Source organism: Falco naumanni, chromosome 2 (genome assembly GCF_017639655.2).
Source record: "Falco naumanni isolate bFalNau1 chromosome 2, bFalNau1.pat, whole genome shotgun sequence".
NCBI lineage: Eukaryota > Metazoa > Chordata > Aves > Falconiformes > Falconidae > Falco > Falco naumanni.
In genome coordinates, this window is record NC_054055.1 from 13969720 (window position 1) to 13992460 (window position 22741).

General features: G+C 40.5%; 1 protein-coding gene across 4 annotated transcripts in view; it reads left to right on the forward strand.

Moving 5' to 3' along the window:
- The window catches only part of STARD13 (StAR related lipid transfer domain containing 13), a 296712-nt gene that overhangs the window by 221732 nt on the left and 52239 nt on the right, over positions 1-22741 (forward strand). The gene's annotated exons all lie outside the window — the stretch shown is intronic.

Genomic DNA, 22741 nt, shown 5'->3' on the forward strand with positions numbered 1-22741 from the left:
CATCACTTCAGAGGGTGGTTTTGTTTAATAAGGTCATCTCCTGCCGAGGAAAGATTTGTTCGTAACCTTTCTGAAAAAGATCTTTGAAGAAAAGACTGCTTTGGCCCCAGTTGCGAGGTGAAAAAGGGTAGGCAAGATATTTTTTCTGGAAAGGGGAAAGGAGTTCCCACCCAAATAGATCTAAACTAACTGGAACTACAGTGTATAAACACCCCGGAGCTAAATCCTACCCTCACTTATACTGATGTAAGTCAGGTTTAAGTCTGCTGCAGTTAATAAAATTACTCCTGATTTAATTAAGGATAGAATTTGGTTGCACATTTCTTAATAATGAAAAAGCCCCATGGTTCTTTCCAAAGTGCATTTTATGTTAACTGATTATTAAGGACTTGCTTTAAAATACGTTAAAATTAATTGTAAACTCACGTTGTGATGCATCTTTTGTCATGTATTTGTCTCCTTCTTTGAAACTAGCACAAAAGCCAGCGTGAGATATTGTAAGCAATCCTGTTATTTCTTGTTAGTAAGTTCTCAGGTAAGGTTAGCCCTGCTCGTAATTTTAGTCATTTCATTCAGTGTCTCGTATTTGTGTTGATATGCTTTAATCCCAAAAAGGTTTGTGAAGCTCCAGCTGGGAGCAATAAGGTGATACTAGCTGTAGCAGAAAAGTGCCAAAGTTCTGTACAGGACCCCAGACTGTATTATTGAGAAAGAAACTGTTCTATTACAAATTGTACAGAAAAATTACTCGTTGCAGTGGTTTTAATGTATGAGTTAGAAGCATAAGCATTGGCTGCTGACTGAGAAAAAAAACAACAACCAACCCAAACCCACACACTATTATGGCCCAATATGGATGACAAAACACTGTAGCATGTGTGGGAAAATGGCTGCAGTCCAATGTCTGGAATCATTTATCTTCTGGTAGAGTCTGGAAGATGACTGTTTTATGTATTTTACAGAAATCCCTGCTGATTGATTTCATTTACTTAGGGGGAGGGGGCATGGTGACTGATGGCAGGGACAACTGGAGGAAAAAAAAAAAAAAAAGTGGATTCTTTACATTATCCCAGCATCCTGTTCTGGTTAGGCTTGTTGGCACCTTTTGAGGGGACCAGACCGTGCTGGGCAGCCCAGTACATCCTGCCGCTGCTTTTGCTACTACAAAGAGCCAGAGGTTTGCTGCTTCTTTCTGGGTCTCAGTGAGCTGAAAGTTGCAGGTTCTGCTTCCCCTAGAGCCAGGCACATTTTGGAAATTATGATTTGCGGAGGTCTGAAGGGGGATGGACAGGATTGGGTACAGGTCTCTGTAGCCTGCTGGTAATTTGGCTGGTGGTGGGTGCTGTTATTGAAGAGAAAGGAAAGAATTTTTGAAAGGTCTGGGGGGAAAGTCTGTTTTCAGTGTGCAGGACTTGCTGAAATAGCTCATCCCACTTTGGCACGAGGTCTGTACGCCGGGATGCTGATACAGTTTTCTTCTGTCATTTGTTGTTAAAATAGCCACAATTTCTAGTGTTTCTTTATTTGTAAGGAAAAAAGAGCTTGTCAAGCACGGTACAGACAACAGGGATATGGTGTACATCAGTGTCTTTCCTTTACCTTACTGTTATTTTTGTGTGTGCTCTGCCTGCCTGTCTGTCAAGGTGTTTGCCTTCAAATCAATTAGTCTCACATCATGGCATGACAGTGACTTGTTATATACCAGACATAACTACAGACTTTTGCTTTCATGTTGCAGGGAATCAGTGCCAACATTTTCATATGATGAAACAAGAGTGGGGGGATACATTTCCTAGTCAGCACCCTGCTACTGCTTTGAGGTTTAACAAAAATGAGGAGAAAATGGATTTTTCAATTGAGAATACTACTTAATTTTGTACCCTTCAGTCTCTCACAGGGTCCTCCACTAATGGTTACAATGCCAGGTCCAGTGCAGGGTCTCATTACAAACCTGGAGAAAGGGAGAAGTATTGTGTCTCTTTCATCACATCCAGTTTCTCAGACATAACCACTTAATACAGTCAAGACATTCTTCATTGACAGAGTGGGAAAGAAAGATCTACTTTATTCCAACTGCCAAGGTAGCTTGACATATTTATCAAGTATTTTTGTCGGATTGGTAGGTGCTATTAAGCACTGTGCTTAGACAGCATCCCGAGAATAAACCCAGCATCCCCTCCCTTCTGAACCAGCATTCTGTACTATTGCCTTGTGGTGTCATTCAGCCCACTCAGGTTCTTTGGCTTCACTGCTCATCATGCTGTCTTGATGTGCACTCATTTTCTGTGTCTGTTGAGGATGTGCTTATCGCTGTCAGACATCTCTGTTACTCAAGGGTTGACCTCTGATTTATAAGTTTATAGGAATTCAGATTAATCGTAACCTTTTCTACTTTCTTAATGTTCTTAGCCTCCTTGTCAGCCACTGCATGTCTTGGTTATCCTCTCACAGAACAGTTTCTTGCTGGGACCCTCCCAGGCGGTCTTGTTCTTGAATAATTGAGTTTGAGCCTTTTGGTAGATCTAACTGGGGAGGGCAGTTGGTAGTGCTGTGGGTTTCAGGTGAAGGTACTGCTTCTTTGCCTTGGGTATGCCACTTAGCTGCCCGATGACACAGAGCAAATCTAATGCCCCAGTGACTTATTTAGAAGATCTGCTTTTATCATGGGGTCCTTGAGTGGAACGGTCTTCCTTGTTGAGAGGACTTTTAATGAGATAGTGCAGGTAAACAGATCCAGTATAAGTCCAGTGCCTCCTTTTAATCTTGCATTTGGGCAGGAGGGGGAAAAAAAGTGGTGTGAGCTGATGCAAACTTGTTTTTTCATCCAATGGAACTGCATTCTTCTGGTAATTTGGAGCATGTTTGGGGACTGCCAGCCCCCAACCCTTCCTCTTCTGTAATGATTTGTAGGATATTGTGCTCAGGCTCCAGCCATTTCAGCTACTGCCCGCACAGTCCCTACATTTTTATTAGTCAGCTCTTCAGTCTTTTCATTACCTGGAAACATCCTTCCTCTGGCCACCACAAAGGTACCTTCCTGAGTACGCTGCCGCTTACAAGTTAAATGTCTCAGAACAAAGTTTTCACACATCGCACATTATCCTGTTTTTTAATAAATGTTGTCCTTTTGTACTTTGCAATACAGTACATGACAAACATAGGCTAGGTGGCAGAGCTACAGCTGCCTCTTGTTTTCTTATCAGATACTGTTAAAAACAGAATTAGATTAACAAAAAGAAAAAAATAAAGAAGGGAGTTCTGTAGGCTGTGGAACGTTGTAAAACCTCCCACTGAATGTCTGCGCAGGACATACAGCAACAGCAAAGCTGTTATGTACTAAATGAGTTTGGAGTAGGGGCCAACTGAATGCAATGCATATTATTAATTTATAACCCTAACCTAGAATCATGAATTTTTGCTGTCCCATAAAAAGATGACTTTATGTGACCCTTTAAAGCCTTCAGCATCAAGTGGCATTAAGTTGATGGCTACTTGTTTTGTACCTTCAGTGAAAAATTATGCATAAATCAAGTAGGCTTTGCCTGTAATGTACTCATAATCTTCACAAGCAAAACTCCCACCCAAATCTAGTGATCAAGCATGGTTCCTTGAACTCAGCAGAAAGGTCACCTCATAAAAAATATAGGGGTATAATATTCAGGCCACCCAGGCAATTTTTTTTGGCTAGGACATTGCTTTAATTAAGTGATTGTAAAGTTAAAATAATAATGGGATTCTGATTTAAGCAGATAAAAGCCAGGGGAGCTACATTAAAATCAGTTTCCATTCATTGAACCCATCCAGATGAGCTGAGTTCACTCAATGAAGAACATTTTTGCAGAGGGACAGACAGGATGGGCCAAGGTTGAGTCCTGAATGTTCTGGGGTTTGCATATTTGAAGCAAGCCCTTAGCATTGTTTTGTTCCTTAATCACCTCTGGTTTGTTGTTTTATTGATTCTTTTGAAGGTAAATAGACTTAGTAAAACACAATCATCTTGTTTGTGTCACTTGAAAGCTCCCATTAAATCTGCGGAAGTTTTAGACAAAAGGAAAAGAATGATTGAGAGGACTTTTGCAGGGATGGTCTTCCACTTACATTTAAAAATAGTGGTATCTGTCTTTTAAAGGCAGAATTGAGTTACTGAATTGCAAATGAAATGGAAAGTCTTGTGAAATCACTGGCTGGGACTGTCTCAGCTCTTGAAATCTGACAACACAGCCAACCATTTAGGCAGAAGGTGAATGGGAACCAGTGGTCCTGCAGAAGGGGTTGGTGGCTGGGGCATCTTCATGGACCACTGCTGGAAGGAGTAAAGGCTGGACTTACCTATTCTGTATGAAATGGCCCTTCCATCTGGGGGAGACTTCATGGGAAATAGGAATACTATTTGCTTTAGCACTTGTTACGCAGGCTTTGAACAGGGATGAAAACTGCAAGTCCTTTGCCAGCCATGAGCACTGATGTGCAGTTGTAAAGTCACAACATGGTCCCACCTGGTTTAGTTTTGGAGAAATATTTGGAGCTTGTACCTGCAATCTGCTGTCTGTGTCCCTGGGCCCGCCATACCTGCACCCTAACCCCAACTCCAAAAAGCACCTCTGCACATTCTTTTTCAGCGCAGTGGGCCACAGTGTCCTGGCATTACTCCTTCCCTTTGTGTCTCTTCTGTGTCTGTGCATCCCAGCTGGCACACCTAGAGCAGCACGGGGGCCCTCGCTTGTCAGAGAAGAAGGATTTAGCAAACTGTTTGTTCAGGAGATGTTAATTTATCACGTCCCTCCACCAGTGGATAATGACCTAACTTGGGCAGCTCTGTTGTATTAATTTGGTTTGCAGGAATATGCACACAGATGACCAGGAGCAAATGTGGTAGATACAGGTGCAATGATGTTTACCTCTTGTGCTTCTGAGCCACTGAATCCAAAATCTAGATATATGTTAATATTTAGCACTTATATAGTGCATTAAATCTCCATAGGCCTGTAGGGACATGTCTAATTTTTACATCCAAATTAATAGAAGAGGTAATCACACATAACAGTCAGTCTTTTCATCACTCAGCCTAATGAGGAATGAAGACACTATTTTGTTTGGACTGGGATTGCTTCTACATACCTGAAAATACCATCCCATATTCTCAGTTCTTTGTAAAAACACCACGAGTTTGTTGTTGCGAGAACATTTCAGACAGCTGCATATTGAGTCAACTGTCTTTTTAACTGAACTGAAAATTAGGAGACTGACCCAGATCTCAGTGAGGTACCTCCATTGGAGTTTTTCAGTGAATTTAGGTGCTGAACAAGCTAAACCAGTTCATTTTAAAAAATTGTTTGAAAATCATCTTTTAGAAAATAGAGTCTTGAAAGCCTGGTACTGATAATGGGCATACTGGCAGACCTTTAAGGCAGCAGCTGAACACCCTCACACTTCATATTATTTATTTATATTACATTTATATTGCCCACTCCAGCTTCCAAAGCGAATTCAATAGACAGCTATAGTTCTGCCTTAATTCCTCAGCCCTGGTTGCTATGGCATCCAAGTTAGGAAAATACCTGCCAGCTCCAGGTGGCTGAGCACGCAGATGGGTGAAACATGAACAGTAATTTAGGGAACCATGAGGTGGTATCCTGTGACCACTAGGTATTGTCCATGGTTGTTTTGCAAAAAGGGGCAAGGAGCTGTCAACATTGCTGGGAAACCTGGGGGTTATTTAGCTGCAACAAAAGCAGCAACCCACATTTGTACTGAGAGGATCTGGTAGGGAGCTATGAAATAATTTAATGAACTGTTCAAATTAAATACAAAGTTAGAGATTAGAAGGGGCTGGCTGGTATCACCTACAGTCATGCTCAATAGCATCCTGCTCTGCAATTTGTTCCACTCAGCTCTGTGGGATTATAATAGTTGCTGAAGAAGGCAGCAGAACTGAGCCTTCAGGTTAAAGACACATATAATGAGAATTGTAAGTACTGTGCAAAAAAATCTTTTATTATTTACAGACTTGGTACTGAGAATTTGTCCCTTGAGACCTGCATAATGTCATAGAAATAGGATCTACAAATTCAAACTTTTTAGTCTTAACTATGTTCAGGGTAAGTATTGAAATGCTTCGGTAGAGTTTTTCCCCCCATCCAATTGTCACTGTTTTAAGTCATCTTAATAGCAAGAATTGATTTTCAATGAAAGCAGTTTTTTTCCCCAACATTTCTTTGTTTCCAGTAAGAAAAGAACAAGAACAAAGACTAGCAAACAAAATACAACTTTGTCTAAAATCTCATAAAAGCTCTTACATGAGAATCTATCAAGCCTGGGAAAATATGTGTTCTTTTGTAAAAAACATATTTTTCCTTTAAGTCACTGCTAGATTGCAAAAGTTCACATAACATATTGGTATGTGTATGTGTTTATGTAAGGCGGACCTCTGTACTTCACTTTCTTATGTCAGTGTTGCCTCGGCAACTGTATTTTATTGATTAATAGAATAGATGTAATTTGTTTCAGAGCTGCATCAGCTTACATGTTCATTTTTCTTTGTGGTTTCATTTTCTTATTGTCTGAGTAAAATTATTTTTCAGATATGAGAAATAACATTCTTTTGGTCTTTTTGGAGGTGTTTCTGTGGCTGTACACAAAACCCAACAAAGTTTGACAAATGCAAGCTGATAAAGTCATCAAATACTTTTATCTAGTGATACAGGCATTTGTTATTAAAGTTCTTCTGCTGTGTCTGTTAACCTGGTATCTTATCTGTAGCTTCAATGGCAACCAACTGGAGACTGTCCATGCGGTTCCAGTTATTAGATACCTGCGTGGTGGTTTTCCTCCAGAGATTTCAAACTCCAATTAGTAATACTTTGCAGGATCTCTTTGAACTAAATATTATTATAGAATTGATTTTATACTTAAATAAGCTGAGATATGGAAAATTTACCCTCACGTAAATCTGAAATAGTGCTGAGAGTAGCTCCTGAAACACAAGAACCTTTTACTTTCGTTCTACCCGTTGTGGGTTTGTCAGGTCTAAGGGTTAGTTCCTGCTTTAGGACAGTAGCATTTAACCAAGCCGTTGTCCCATCACCAGTCCTAGTTCTGTGAGTGCTGGTCACTTTTATAAGAAGTCGTGATCCTGACCTGAAGACCTTTCATTTTCACACAAACCGAGCATGGCAGAGGATGGAAAGGGTAGGCAGGATACCATGTCTCAGTTCAGGTGGTGCCACTGCCTAATTACGTGCACAGCTGGACAGATCCACATAGTTAGATTTACCAGATATCTTCCTGCTTTTGGTTTTGTCCTTTCCCCCTGAGTTTATTTGTTTCATGGTTTATGAGTATCACAGGAGCCAAGAGCAGGCAGGGTGTGCATCTTCCTGGATTAGATGAGCAACAAGGAAAAAACAGGGAGGCCGAGGAGGAGGAGGAGTACAAGTAACAGATGGGAAAGTAATGGACGTTCAGACAGATGTTGATGTAAAAGATGTCTTTTTTTTATGTAGAACTGAAAGCATAGCCACCCCTACAGTCCTAATATTAACAATTTACAAATTATAGCAGTGATTGTATTTATATGTCATAGAGAGTTTAAATGATGGGAATGGGTTGTCAACACACATAGGAAAGTAAGTCTGAAAATCTCTAGCACTTTCTTTAAATATAATAGTTTCTGACAATTAAATATCCCATTGGTCTTTATCTAAATATTTATCTTCAGTGAAATTACAAGAAGTCCACAGTCAGAGAAAACCCACGCTCTTCTGTTCTCTGTCTTAAAGATTAAATGATGTTCTAGCCTTAAAAAAGTGCTTGGTTCCAGATTTTATCCTGGGATTGTTTCGTGGATAACTGGAAAAAAGAAAGAGTCAGCCATTGATGGCAAGCAGGCACAAAGGCACTGTTACTAGATAGTGGTTTTGAAGGCTGTTTACCATGCTAAGTCACAGACCATGACATGAAATCATGGTTTTAATCTTTTGGATGAAAACATTCAGCAACAGGCCCTTCCTAGCAACGACACTCCACATAACACAAAGCCTCATTTTCTTGCAAGGATCATGAAGTTTTACATGGATTTTCTGGGCCAGTCTTTGGCAGCAACAACACTAATTTATTCCAGGTGAAAGTCAGGCCCACCGTAATTAGCAATACCGTGGTATTTGTCTGAAAAATCAAGAAACACTGACATCTTTTAGAGAGGCCACGTGTCTTGTGGAGAACCCAGTCCATTTAATTCAAGCTTTTAGGTACCTGGGGTTAAGCAGATGGTCCAGTCCATTTGTCATAACTGCTTAAACTCCTTGTACAGTCTAAGGAGAGCAGCAGTTTCTTACTAAAGACCTGCAGAGGGAGATCTGTTCCCCATCTCCATCCATCCACCCACCCAAGGATGATTCAGTCCGCCTCATTCAAGTAAATACCTCTTCCATCGGGAATATAGAGGAACAATGGGAAATAAATGCTGGCACCTCCATGCAGTTGGGATCCATTTACTCATTTGAAGATGGATGTGACTTATCTTCCTGTTGCGTAATAACCCAAGAATTAGAGCACTCACCCCAGAGAGAGGAGGTCCTGGGCTCTACTCGGTCTGAGTGGGCTGAGCTCACATCTTCTACACTTAACTCAGAGGAGCTAAATTCCTCCCTTCGCAGGATGACCATCCGTAAGTCTCCATGCTTTTGTTTCTTATCCTTTCCTTTTCTGCCTGTCTGTGAGGACTGTAAGCTCTGCAAGGCACCAGCTCATTTGTCATCAAACGTTTGAGCAGCGCTGACTGTTACAAGGTTCTGATTTTGGCTGTGGTTTGTAATGAAATGTAAGTAAAAGTAACACTTGGGCAAATTTCTCCCTTTGCACCACAAAAAAAAAGCTGAGTGAAAGCTTTGTTCTGGTAGATGCATTACATATTTTTGGCTGGTATTGGTAGGAAGTGGGCTTTGTACAGCCTTTGCTTGTGACATAGTTTGTGGAACAGATGATGCATCTTCAGTGATGTTGGACTTGACGTGTATTTAGGGAATCGCTGGATGCTTATTGGTATTCTATGGGCATTAGTATTTCCTCATTTTTGGTTATCTCTTCTAGGGACATTTGTGCCACAGCTTAGTAGTTCTGTAGCGCTGGGAAATAGGCAGGTCCAGGGTTTTCTTGCAAGTGACTCTTTTAGGAAATTTTTTGAACCCAGGCCAGTACATAGCTCTGACCAGAGGTAGGTTGCAGAGCTCCTACTCAGTGCCACAGCCCTCAGTATCATCTTCTCTTGGAGTTTCTAAAGAAGGAAGCAGTGAGAGGGACAAGGCTCTGAGGGCATTATGCTGTGAGGACATTGCGCAGTCACTCCTGCAGCACTGGTGAAGAATGCAGCAGTGATATGTTCCTCATATGAGTCATTCTGGAGCTGCCAAAATTTGAAGCAGCCCATTGCCCTGTGATGACTACTGGATGACCTTTATTCCCAACTTAGAGAATATCGTAAAATTGAGCTAAATGAATTACTTTCTGAGCACTGGCATCAGTGCTGCCTAGTTTCCAACGGATTTGGATTCCTTCCCCCATCTCACTGAAAACAAGTCCTTACTTCCCGTTTTCCATGCCACTCCCCATCTCTCTCCCATCCCTTAAACATAAACTGGAGAAGAGGTACATACGCTGTGGCTGATGCAGAGTGCTGTGTACTCTTTAGCCAACTGTCTGCTGCTTCTCAGTATAGATGGTGGGTCACCCCACAAATGCCTTTCCCTTACTGGAATATTAATTCGTATGCTTTTCTCTACCCAACACCAGCTTTTCTAAAAGGTAGTGTCTTTGGGACCTGGGTCCGCAGTCAGATTTGACTGAAACTGGCCAATACATTCTGAAATTACATTGGGGTACAGGGGGGTGTCCCAAAGAGATAGATGGTATGAATATTATTTCCTTAAGAAGCAATAGTACAAACACACTGTAACGCAAACAGAAATTAAAAGCATTATGATGAAATTGGTAGATTAATTTCTATAGTTGTGTTGTGGAGACAGATATAAAGGGAACACATTTTTAGGTTTGCCATAAAATCTATAAATTATTACAGTGAAAAATTTTTGAGCAACTCCTCATAAGGAAAATGTGGGATCCACCCTGCCAGTGCATCTCTAATGTATTTCAGCCCAGCAGATGGATAGCCAGTGATGAATGTGGTCTGACCTTATATGACCTTATCGAGCATGGTAAACAACTATAGAGATTACAGATGGTCAAAGTTGTATCAGTACATTACACCTACAAAGTGACAGTTACTTTCGTCATCTCCTACTTTGCCACCTTTAAAAGTATTATTAACTCTGTGTAGTTTCTATTAAATAACATTTAAAGGATAAACGAACTTTCATACAACATCTCAAACTGTATCAAAATGTATGTACAGTCAAGAATAGTTTTAGAAGTTCATGAATACTGTGTTCAGCCTTCCATCTCCTGTGTCTCCTCACCCGCAGTTATAAAAATGTCATGGTTTACCATATGGTTTATTCTTCAGAATATTAAAAAAACCCAACAACTTATATTTTAAAAAATATATTAAAAATTAAAAAATATTAAAAACTTTAATATTAAAAAAAAAACCAACCAAAACAAACTATGAAGGGACAGGAGTTTTTTCCATTGATTTGGAGCTTGCCTTGAGCTATCCAAGGGCAATTCAGCTACTGGCAGTTCAAGAAAGGCATTCAGAGATGCTGCTGGCTATGCTTGAAAACTAATTTTCCTCTTGAAAATCAGATTAACACAAATTGTTCAGTGAAAGTCACAGAAACTGAATACATTACAGTGCCAAAAATATTTAGCAGTGGAACCCACCAAAGTGTTTATAATTTAGGAATTATCCTTTGCTTTCAGGCCTCAGGCAACTTTCTCGTAAAGCTCTTCTAGTATTTTTTTATCAGTCTGATTCTGCATAATCATGTTTCAGTCTGTGGTGATCCATGATAACACACTTGGCTAGACCTTCAGAGTGTTCAGGTGGCTTAGGATCTTCTCGTGCTGTCATGAGTGGTAGTCAGGAGTATCTGGCTTCAGCCTGGCGAGGTGGATTTCCCCAGTTCCCCCAGTACTCAGTGGGGAGAAGCTGTTCAGTGTGGGAACCTAACATCGCATTGCTTTGGTTTTCTAACATGCACCATCACTTTGTTTTTACCTCCAATGTATGATGTCACAGGTCTACAAAAACTGCTCTGAATTCGATTGTACTGAGGAGGGGAACTCTGTCTTACGCCATGTACAAAATGATTCTCAGTTTTCAGTTCATGCCAATTTATATGCACTAGCTCCTGGACTGAGTAGGACTTGTGTACACATACACTTCAGGAGAGAAATCTCTGCCTGAAAAGTTTGACCCAAAATGTAAATCTCAGTCAGAGCGTACTCTGCTATTTGCACAGCAGGACATACATATAGTTTCTGCATGAGAACAGTAATAAAAATATACTCATATTTATTATTTATCAAATGAGACTTCTAGTGTGTTTTCATACAGTTGGTTATCACTGCAAAGTCCATCTGGGGTGATACCGTGTCTCCCCAGGGAGAGAATGCAAAGCCCCATCTTGGGCTGTCAGACCAGTATCCTTATCTCACAGGACCACCCCAGGGAGCAGAGCACTCCTGGAAAAACATCTCACCTGAAGGCCCCCATCATTAATCTGAAAGCCCTTCAGTGCTCATCTCCTAGACTTGCAGAAAAATAACCTTCCTGAATAAAGGAATATTAAAAAAGTAGTGCTAATGTTACTCCTTCAGAAACTTGGGAGAAGTTAAACTCTGCTTTTGAAAATGTAACTCCTCTGGGTGTGGGGAGGGATGCGAGGGGTTTCCAACAGCAGAGTGCTCATCCAGAGAGAAACACAGGTGGGAGGGGAATTCAACAGGTAAAGCACTGAGTACATTTTCACCTGAAGTCACAAAACATTTCAGGGAGACATTCATAACCTAAGGGCAGAAGGAGATTTTAAAAAGGGATGGCATGAACCAGTGCTTACCTTCGATCAAAATTTTTTCAGATCAGGGGAACATTCAATATGAGCTCAAATGTGAGTATTTCCAATGTGTCTTCCTCTTAGCCCTCTTGTCTTTATAGTGGGCCAGTCCATTCTTTCAGGACATCTTTTATATTTGATTGCAGGTATACATTTTCCTATTGGAATCAACATACCATCCGTAGGAAATTATTAAAGAGAGGAAGAGACTTTGTAGTCTCAACGTAGCACATGCTCATTGCAGATGAATTATTTACTCTCTCTGCTTCAGTGTTTTAGTCCAAAATAGACAAAGGAAGAGACAACTGTAAGGTTACTGTAGTGAGCTCCTAGAAGCTTTTGTACTGTAGATGGTCACATTCACATACCTGAGAAAACAGTGACAGAGACAGGAGGCAGCAATGATATTAGAAAAATAATTATTGGAGGTAAGTATTTGGCAGTCTGGAGACTGCTTTTTAGAAAAAGATTCTGACTGTGGTTAAGGTGTAGGATTTTAGAACAAACATAAGGTCAGAAACTAAAGTTGTCCCTAAATATACCCAGTTGTGCTTCTTATTAAAGGAAATTGTCCCTAACTAGAAGTCCCTGTGAATACTGTGAAAGCGTGCATCTCTGATGTGCACAACAGCAAGCCCTATATTGCAGCCTGGCATCAAAGTAGATGCCCAGTACTCTATGCTTCTCATTCTTGGTGGCTGTTACAGGTATTTCCAGTACAAAATTATTTTTTGGTGGTCTGGCAAAGGGTTCTAAATATCTTACAAATTTTATGTAGCTATGGATGAAATAATTATGAAATAAATTCCTAGGTAATTCCAAGGTAAAAATGCACAGTAAAACAATGTATTATATTTAAGTTATAAGATATTCTTCCATCTTAACATTCCTGGGGACTCATTTGTGATGCTGTCCTTTCTCATTTTTTCATCTCCTGAAAGCCTTGTTTGCCTTAGGGGTATGGTATCACCGTGGTAAAGATGGGCTGGTGCTACTGGTCTCACGATTGACTGCCGTGCTTTGAGCAGCTCCATTAGTGCCCAGCTCTTAAAGGCTGCTTTGGAAAGGTCTTTGCACTTATTACAGATGCCAACGCCCTGATGTCTTCCAAAATGATGGAGAAGAACATTTTGCCCTTTTCATTTCAAGGCATCATAAAATCTTGGAGACTTTTGAGGCAGATTGCCAGATGTGATTAAAAATTAATGAAGCAGAACAATTGTACCTGATCTCCCTGACAGACACTTAAGTAACAGCTTTTCCTAAGACTAACTTTCTAAGTCGTTCTTTTTGCATCTGGTGTTTTTGCTCCTTGCTGACCACAATGACAACTCCCTTGTCATAAAAAATGGAAATCAATAGTAGAGAGCATTTGGGGATATTTTTTTTTCATGCAGTTCTAGTTGGATTCTGTTAATTGCACATAGGGTGAGCTACCAAGACAGGCTGTAAACTGAAGCATAAAACTGAGTCAACAGGTATTAAGTGGGGGAGCAGATAAGCTGCTGTTTAGTGGTACAGGAGTTGCCTTCAGTAACACTCATACCCAGTGTGTGTGAATTGAAATGTAGCAAACACTGTTTTTTTCAGCTGGGCCTACTGCATTGCTTCAAAGCTTGTCTGCACTGGAAGAGAGAGCAAATACCATCTTTTCTCCGTGTGTTACCTCAGCCTTGAAATATTTTAAAGGAAAGGAAATAGAGAAAAGCAGGTGGTGAGGAGGCATGCGATCTCTGCATTGATGCTTTAGGAGGTCGCTGGGGCGTGTTGCTGCTCAGGCTGTGAGACTGAAGAAAAATAATAATATGACAGCAAAGTGATACTAATTAATGCTTCTTCGCTGCTTTACATATGCTAAGCATTGCAGAGACACCAGCTAAATGTAAAGACTTGGTTATACATAGAGAGGTTTGGTTTTTCAAATGCTGTCAATCTTTTTGAACAGTTATATATATGTAAGTATATACTTGAGCATTTTTCTTTGCAGAAGCAGAAAAAAAGTTATTGTTATCTGTGAACTATTCATAAGGCTTTGTATAAAAAAGCTTTTAGGGCTAAATTCTGATATTTTCACTCTTACTAAATAGTAATGTACTCTTCAGGTTATTTATTAGTAGTGAGAGTGTCGGGTGTTTGGCAAAAATGTTCGCCCTGAAATATTGTTTTGGAGAGCTATTTATCACTAAAATTATAATTTGGGGATTTTCTTTATTTGTAAGAACATACTTCTGGCTAGTCAGACACACTTTTTGTTCATTGTGCCCTGTACAGGATAACCATGGGCTATTTAGAAGAGCAGTATTTGCCTGACACAAATCTTGTTCTCTTAAGAGTAGACTTTCATGATCATCCACCACATTATCATGACAAGAGTATGCACAGTTACTCGTAGTCACTGCAGATACATAGTTCCCCCCAGCAGGATACTGTTAAATAAACAATGTTATTTGAGGAACTGGCAATTCCGTCTTCCATGCTTCATCCAAAGTATATTCTTAGCTTTTCACTCACTGGTATTTTTGCTTTCCTGGAACCTGCTCTTCTGCCTTCTGAAACTCACAGTTGCGCAGACTTCTCATCCAAACAAATGGGTGATAGTTTGGAGAGACCTGCTTTTTTGTATTCATCAGAAGAGGGAAGGTTAACTAATCCGGGCACTGCAGCTGAGGATATCATCCAGCACCCCTGACAAACCGTGGAAAACAGCATTGTGTGAAATGGCACCATTTCCATCAGCAGGACACAAAACGATGCTGAGATGCCAGCACAGCAGGAACCTAGGGTACTCTTTGGGGGAAAAGAAGTTTACTGAGTTTCTGCTGAATGGCTACAGGTGTGGTAATCCAGAGGCTGTTAAATGCAAGGACTGGAAAAGTAAGCAGTGCATTCCAGCTGCAGCAGCTGAACACTGCTCAAGTTAATGTCTCCATCTGAGAACAGAGCTGGAACTGTATCATCAAAATATCTACTCCAGCAAAGAGTAGTAAATTTGCCACCTAGCTGGTTTAAGACCAAAGCAACCTGTTTAGTCAGGTGTATCTCAGATTATATATTTTTTGGAGTTGTCCTGAATCCAGGATTCCTCCAAGGAAGAGTAAATATTGGTCCTGCAGGTTTTGACAGAGAGTGGATTAGATGAACTTTCACTCTCCACTTTGGCCTTACTTTCTATGGTTAATTTCAACCTCCTCGATGAAGTCTCTTTTAAGATAAAAATGAGTATGGTCATTCCTGTGAAGAGAAAAAGCCAAGTCAAATTTGTTTTTTAAAAGTGGTCATTTTGCAGGATGTGGCTACAGTTATTACCAGTCCCAAGTACATGAGTCGGATGGTGGTATTATCAAGTTATTCCTTACTATATGTTTGTATAAGATTCGCTAAAGGAAATGTGACTGCCTTCACAGGCAGTGGAGTTCAACATTTTGCTAAACTCAGTGACCAGAGCATGTGGAGGAATCAAATTTGACAAAGACTCACTGAAGTAGCCTGAGCATTAGTGGGATAGGTGTGGAAACCAAGACAGTAAAAAAACCCAACCAGCTGGAGAGTCAGAAGAAGAGGTATACTTCTGGAAATGAAAGAAAGAGAAAAGGAGGCAGCAGTAAGGAATTGTCTGTTTTGTTGAAAATGCAGGAGAGATCAAGGGCATGTGGTTCTTTTTCAAATCTATTTCTTATGTAAATAGTACAATGCATGCCTGATGGCACAATCCAGCAAAGCAAGCAAGGAAATAAATGTTAGACATGCTTAGGTGCAGTGATTTCAATGACACAAATCGGTTGAAAATCCTGATCAGAAAAGCAATCTTATTCAAGACAGCATGAAATGGCACAGTTGGACTGCTTACAGCAGGAGTTTAAATTAATCTTTTCTTCAGAAGAAAAACGACTCTAAATGTATCACTTGTTTGCAATCTAGGTTACAGGAACATACTGCTAAAAAAATATAGCATTAGTGGAATTTTCCAAGTCCGAAAGTAATGTAGTAAACTTATATTTTATCTGATTTATGGCTTCACAGCCATGGCTAAACCAGTACTGCCAAATAAAATTTTCTTTACTGTGACATGGATGCAGTTCTCCTTTGGGTATTTGGTATGATGTCTACATATAAATTAAGCAAAGGTTTCATTCTAGAAATATTCAGCTATATTTATATTTTTAAAGTGCAACTTCATTTTTGTACAATTCAAAGATGTGAATTCATTTTTTGCAGTATCAGTGCCTAAACATATATATGATATACTTAATGAAATCAAGGACCCAAAATATATGCATACCTGTGTAGTCATATCATACAAAGGTGTTTTTTTTCTTAGTGTCATTGTAAAAGTACTTTTCTGTACTCCAATAATTTACCAATTGTGTTCAATTAGTGTATCTCAGGAAACAAATCAGACGACAGAATAACACTGAATTTGCCCTTCTGTTCCCCATAGATGGGTGTGTTCCTGACACCTATGTAGAAACATGTAATTGAAATAACATTTGCATAAATTCCATTTAGTAAGGATGCATTGGCTGATATCAGTGAATGTTAGGGCACTTAATCAAACTGTAAATAGCAATGCATGCCTGAGCATTGATCATTTAATGCAGACATCGTCAGAAGAGTTAAATGGATCATGATGTCCTTTTGTTCTTTCTTTTTACTTAGTATAATAGACTGTTGCTTTCTAAATCTCCTCAGGCTCTTTAATAAAGAAAGATTTCTTCTCTTAATTTGGACAGCTGCATAATTGGGGTGCTAAATCATCCTCAGGGATGTAATCTAAATGATCCTACTATGTAACGGTTTTCTGGTTTTCCTGCTTAGTTTAGAGCAGAAGGAACAGATTTAGGCGATTGCAATGTGTTGCATTGCCTTAAAAATCAAGCATTGATCATTATAATATAATAGTTTTGAAATCGCAGATCTCCTGGTCCCTTGTAAATAGATTTAATTCAGAGTTCAAAATGTATGTTGAGGTAGGTATGGTTATAGCCTTTTTAATGTAGGAGAATCTGATGCACAGAGGTAATTTAATGGAATTACAGGATTTGATTTGCCCAATTCAAATGGTAAACCAGCAGCAGAATCTAGAAAAAGAATGATCACCAAGTCTGACTTCCAGTCTTGACTGTTATCTATACAAAATGCACCAAACAAATAATTGCCTAGCTCTAGACCCTATTTATAAAAAGTAATGGGATACCTGCACCAGCTTTTTCCACACTTGGTGGGAAGGTAACAGCAGTGACTGTAAAGCTGAGGCTTTGTTCATGAGGTGCCCTGTGCAGAGAAGGGGTCCAAGAGGAAAACCCTGGACTGGGATCTCACCACGTACTGCCCTGCCATGCCTGTGGGTCAGGCTCTTGGCATTAACCCTGCAATCATCAGTGGATATGTTTGCTCTGGTTCCAGGTATTTCTGCTTGAAGCCAGTCAGATGGAGGGCAACCTTTATCCTAGAAAACTCAGAATAAGTGTAACAATCCTAACAGCTGTACAGATTCACCCTTCAGTCAAATGCTATGGTCACCAGCGTACGGATCAGTCGAATCAGATTTCCTATTTTTATTCTAAAGAGAGGCAATAGCAGGGCAAGACTCCGACCTGAAAACATACGCTATCTCTACTTGGCAGGAGGGACTTCAGCTAATGTTATCCCTTGGAGTTATGTGGAGCTGCTAATTTAAGTACTCAATGCATGATACAGTTCCTGTAGTGACACTCTGCAAAAGAGTGACTTAGCTTAGAAACTGTGCAGAGAGTGACATGGAAGTTCAGGCACGCCGGGTGGTTTGTGAGCACTGCAACATCCTCCTGGAAATGACCTGCCCACGCTCACTGAGAGCATTTCTCCTGCAAACAGACAATATGTTAATTTCTTGATATGCCCTTAATTTCCATTGTATAATAGCATTAATGACCTTGACAGAAAGCATTTCCTGGGGATTAATAACTGTTTGAGATTTAATGACCTGTGGCTGTGCCTCAGGCCATCAACTCCCCCGAGCTGCTCATTAAATCTTTAGGGTACACAGTCTGCTTCAATCACTCCTACTTAAGCATTTGCTTGGTGTCACCTAATAACAATATTCTCCCTGAGGTATTTCCTCTTCAGAGGCCCTGATACTGGAAATGTGTTTGCCCTTAAGTCTTTTGGGAAAAGGACTCATCGTTGATTGTTTAGGTGACCGTGTATTACAAGTCAAAGCATTTACTTAGGCTGTCACTGAGCTTCTGCTGTGGTTAACAACAGTAAAAATGAGACAGTTAAATACATAAGTTGCACCTTGGAATATAAACTATTTGTTTTGGTTCCTTACAATCTCATAATCTAAATCAAGAGCCAGTAGCCTCCCCTGCATCCTAACACTGCTGGTTCAGCCAGAGGTAATTTATTTGAGAGGTGATATGGGACAGGTTACCGCTTCCTAGCAAGCAATGGTTTCATACTAAAAGATACCCCAAATTCAATCCATGCAGAAGGAACAATACAATAGAGGGCATATCTGCCTGTTGGAGGAGAAATGCCGTTGCTTGGCCAGTTCCTTACCAATAAGTCAAAGACGACGTATTTTCATGTGTTATGGTACTTACTTGTGAAGGGTGAACTTGCTTTTCCATTGAAGATTTTTCATTTAAGGGAACATTCTTCCCACATCCAGATGGCATCAAGTACAATTGGATCTTAGTTAAATCTGCTGCTGTGGTGTTACATTGTGTTCCCTGTTTATTTGTGTAGTAGTGCAGCACCGTGTGCCAAATAAGCATGGCACAAATTGCTATTAGGAGTTTCTTCCCAAAGTTTCTGAACCGGAAGAGAAGAAAAGCACAGGAAAGAAGGCGATCAACAACACTTGTAGGAAACCGATACAGTGAATGTGATGCAGAGTTCTGCATCTACAAATCAGTTAGATCGTCTTCACATCAATTACAAGAACTGTCTGGTGAGGCACTGCCAGCATCACATTCTCACGTTAGTCTTTGTTGTGCACTGAGCAACCGGTTATCTTGATAGGTCTGAGGAGAGCTAGGAACAGTGCTCTTAGGGCTCTGGGAAGTGGAGATGCTTACCTCCCTGAGAGGTCTGCAAAGACCACCCTCAACCTGACTTTTACTTACAAATAGCTATGCGGTCCCTGTGCTTTGAGCTAACATCTTTGTCCAGAGGCAGCTGACATTTTTAGAGAAGAAAGCATTTTTCTCGTGAATTCTAAAGATGAGAAGTACTTGCAAGTGTTTATAAGCTTAAGACACTTAAAGAAAACCTGAATGCCAAGATTGTATAGCATCAGCTGCAGGGGAAATCTTGATAATGTAGCTTAGTTCTGGGGAGATATACATATATCCTGTGGAAACCAGCAGGTGAATTGATGAGTAAGACACAGATGGGGTGAACAACTCAAGTATGTACTTCCTTGCTTGTGTTTCAGATTATTGGATTCTGAAGTCAAGTAACTAATTCAATGACATGCTTTGTGTGGGAAATATATGCTGTTTGTGGTAAACACTGAGCACCTACACAGGAATGTTCCAACATAAATTTCAAATCCTTTTGCAAACATGGATACAGATCATTTACGTCATCCCTGCAAATGGAGAAAATCAGGTGCAAATAGGTGAAATTACGGACCTTAAGTCGCACAGTACATTAACAGGAGATGCCTCAGAGAAGAATTTATTTCATCTCACTGGAAATGTCTCTAGTTTTATATGCCTGTTCCTCCCAAATTCTCTGTACAGTCCCTAGAGAAGAATGAGCACTTTCTGGGTACAAGCCATTTTACCTCTTTTAGACAGTAACTTTAAGATAAGAGAATTATTTTCACAGAAGTACCTCTTTCTCTCCATACCCTTTAAAAGCACTGGGGCAAATACTTCCAATACAGTTGCAGATAGGTGGTACGGTTCCCACCCTTCATATCCAGAAATCCTCATGTATGTAAATAAATGTTCTACATGGATGACAAAAAGGCTGCTGTGAAGACAGGTGAACTATATATTTAAGCATATGCTTAATGCTAAGCTTCTGATATGTCCTATGGAAGCCTGTTTATATATAAAACCAGCCCCTCTGCTGAGACCCTTACTGTTGTGTGGGACAAGCAGGTCAGCTGCTGACCCAGCCTTAGCTCCGATTCTCCTGGCTGTCGTTGGTTTGAAACAAGCATACAGCACCGTTCCCACATAGATTTTAGGTGTAGGAATACACTCTGGTTGGAATTTCCTTTCTAAAGTCTATTGAGAATTCAAATGAGAGCCAGATGAGTTTTTCCCTATTCGTTTAGGAAAAAAATGCAAAACATCATGAGAAACTTTAAAACTCCAGCACTCCCTGAAGGTCCTCACCACAATAACATTTTCCTGAAAAAATCTTTTCAAGGGGATTCGAGCTTGCAGGTGATAAGCGTTCATTATGTTTTTCTACCTCTGGTGAGGGAAGGCCAGATCAGTAAACAATGAATGAAGGAAATGCTTGGAAATAAATTCAATTAATATTACTTTTGTAGAGTCAGATTTGAGGCTACTTTTAGCAACTGACTTTGGCTTGGAGTTGCAGAAATATCAATGAAAGCCCCAGCTCTGTTCCCAAAATCAGTCAGCCAATGGAGCATCACAGCTATAATTTTCACCTTCTGGCAGTGTTGCCTTCCTTGCACATCCTCCAGTGCAGGTAAAGCAGCGGGGTTCAGGCTGGCTTGTTTGCATTAATGTTTGTCTTTAAAGGTTAAGCTCTACCAGAAAATAAGGAACTGTCACTTTCAGTACAACCGTGTGATTCCTTAGTAGTAAGTGAGCTTTCAGAGCATAATGCAGTGGCCATAGGATGACATGGGTCCTGGGTTTGTAACTACCGTGACAATGTAAAAAACTCACTGTAAAATACAACCCATCTCCTAAATCAAAATACCTTTATTATGTGTTCAGTTTTAATCAGTGGTTTCAGAGCAGCATTTGGGCTCTTAAGATGGTTATTTAAAATCTTCAACTTCCATCTTGATGAGACTTCATTGTCAGTTTTAGGCTTCTCCTTTTGAAAATGAAGTCAGGCGTTTTTACAATGAAATCCATAGGAGACACCATCTTTTGTAGGCAACTGCCTGCTTTCTGCTTCTGTATCTGTCTGGAGAATAACTTATCTCCTCATACTTCTGGCATACCTGAGGCTAGACCCTGCCAAAATCTGAAAGTGAAATAAACCATCAAAAAAATGTCATATTCTTAAAAGTGCAGACCAAGGTCAAACCTAGAAAAAGGCTAGACTTGGAAAATACTTTGCCTTTTCCTTCAAAGCGTGCACACTAATTTTCAATCTTTGTGTTTATCTGTAGATCCCATTACTGTAGAACTGGAGAGCCAATAAATGGCTCATGTCCTCAGTACATACATTCATTCTGGCCTTGAGGGGACATGAAGCCAGAGCAGCCCCTGGATCCTGCTCTTCTTGGAGCACATCTGGAGATGGGGAAGGGCCCCGAGCTGATCCCGGAGGCAGCACAGCAGCCAGCTGGGACTCTCCAGCTGGAAGGGGTCTGAGTGGCCCTGTGCCCCTGGGGATGGCTCCTGCCTCGTGCTGGAGGTGACATCCAAGGGAGGGAGGTGTCCTCACACACTCCTGGGCAAGGGCAACTGCTGTAGTTCAGGGACTTATTTTCCCAAAAACCAAATGGAAATTTTGCCTGACAAATTGAACCCCAGGCCCCAAAATTTTGAATAGCAGCCACCTCTCATCTCTTCTTTAAACAGGGTATTTTAATGCTCTACGGAATTAAAGTGCGAGGCACGCTGCCTTCCATCTCCTTAATCCTCTGTAAATTTACTTCTAACAGCTACTGCCAAAATACAGTATGGCACTCGCACAGCACATGCTCCTTCAGCGGTGAGCACAAAGCGGCTTCTGTTCAGAGAGAAAATGTTGCAAGCCCATGAGCAACTCACATTGTCACTGCTGAAGATTATGAAACATATTCTGAAACTGAGAAAGCCATAAACACTTCATTTTTCAGAAACAGTCACATTGCTTCTGTCATTCTGCTTGGCAAACGTATGTACACAGACCTTGGTGCATCCACGTAGCACACACTGAACAAGCACCAAGTGCTAAACCTGTGGCGTGCCAGCAGCGCTGCGGAGTTCAGAGGAAATATTTCAGGTATGCACTTCACCACTCTTCTTGGGTTTTATAAAAAACCATGATCTTTATTTGTTTATTTTTACTTCTCTAGCCTCTCTCTTGGACTAAACTGACCTCAAACTATAGCATGGAGTTATATTCATCGGTCTCCTAGTGAATGCTCTCTAAATGATCAGGAATTGGGTCATGGCTTAGGACAGCTTGTAACTCCAAGTAGGAAACTTTTGCTAGAAGCGCAAGTGTCTTGTATCTGTCTATGGCCAGGTGCTCCTGTGAAATAAATAAGTCTAGAGATCAGCCGAGGATTGGACCAAATCCTTAATAGCACCATAAAACCTCTCCTGTTTGATAGCAAGGTCACCTGATCGTTGAAGTCGTAAAGGATGGAAGACCATCACGTGCAAGGTAGCTATGTGGTCCACATGTACTTGGAGCCTATTTTTGAGCATAGTACACACGTTAGCATATTGAGTCTCGCAAATTGCCTTCCTAAGGAAGGAAGAACATTTTTTCCCTTTTTAAACTGAAGTGTAAGTGTTAGGTGATGTGTCTCATTTCCCACCAAAAGTCTAGCTGAGCAAGGACTTAGTAATTTACTTTCCAAATAT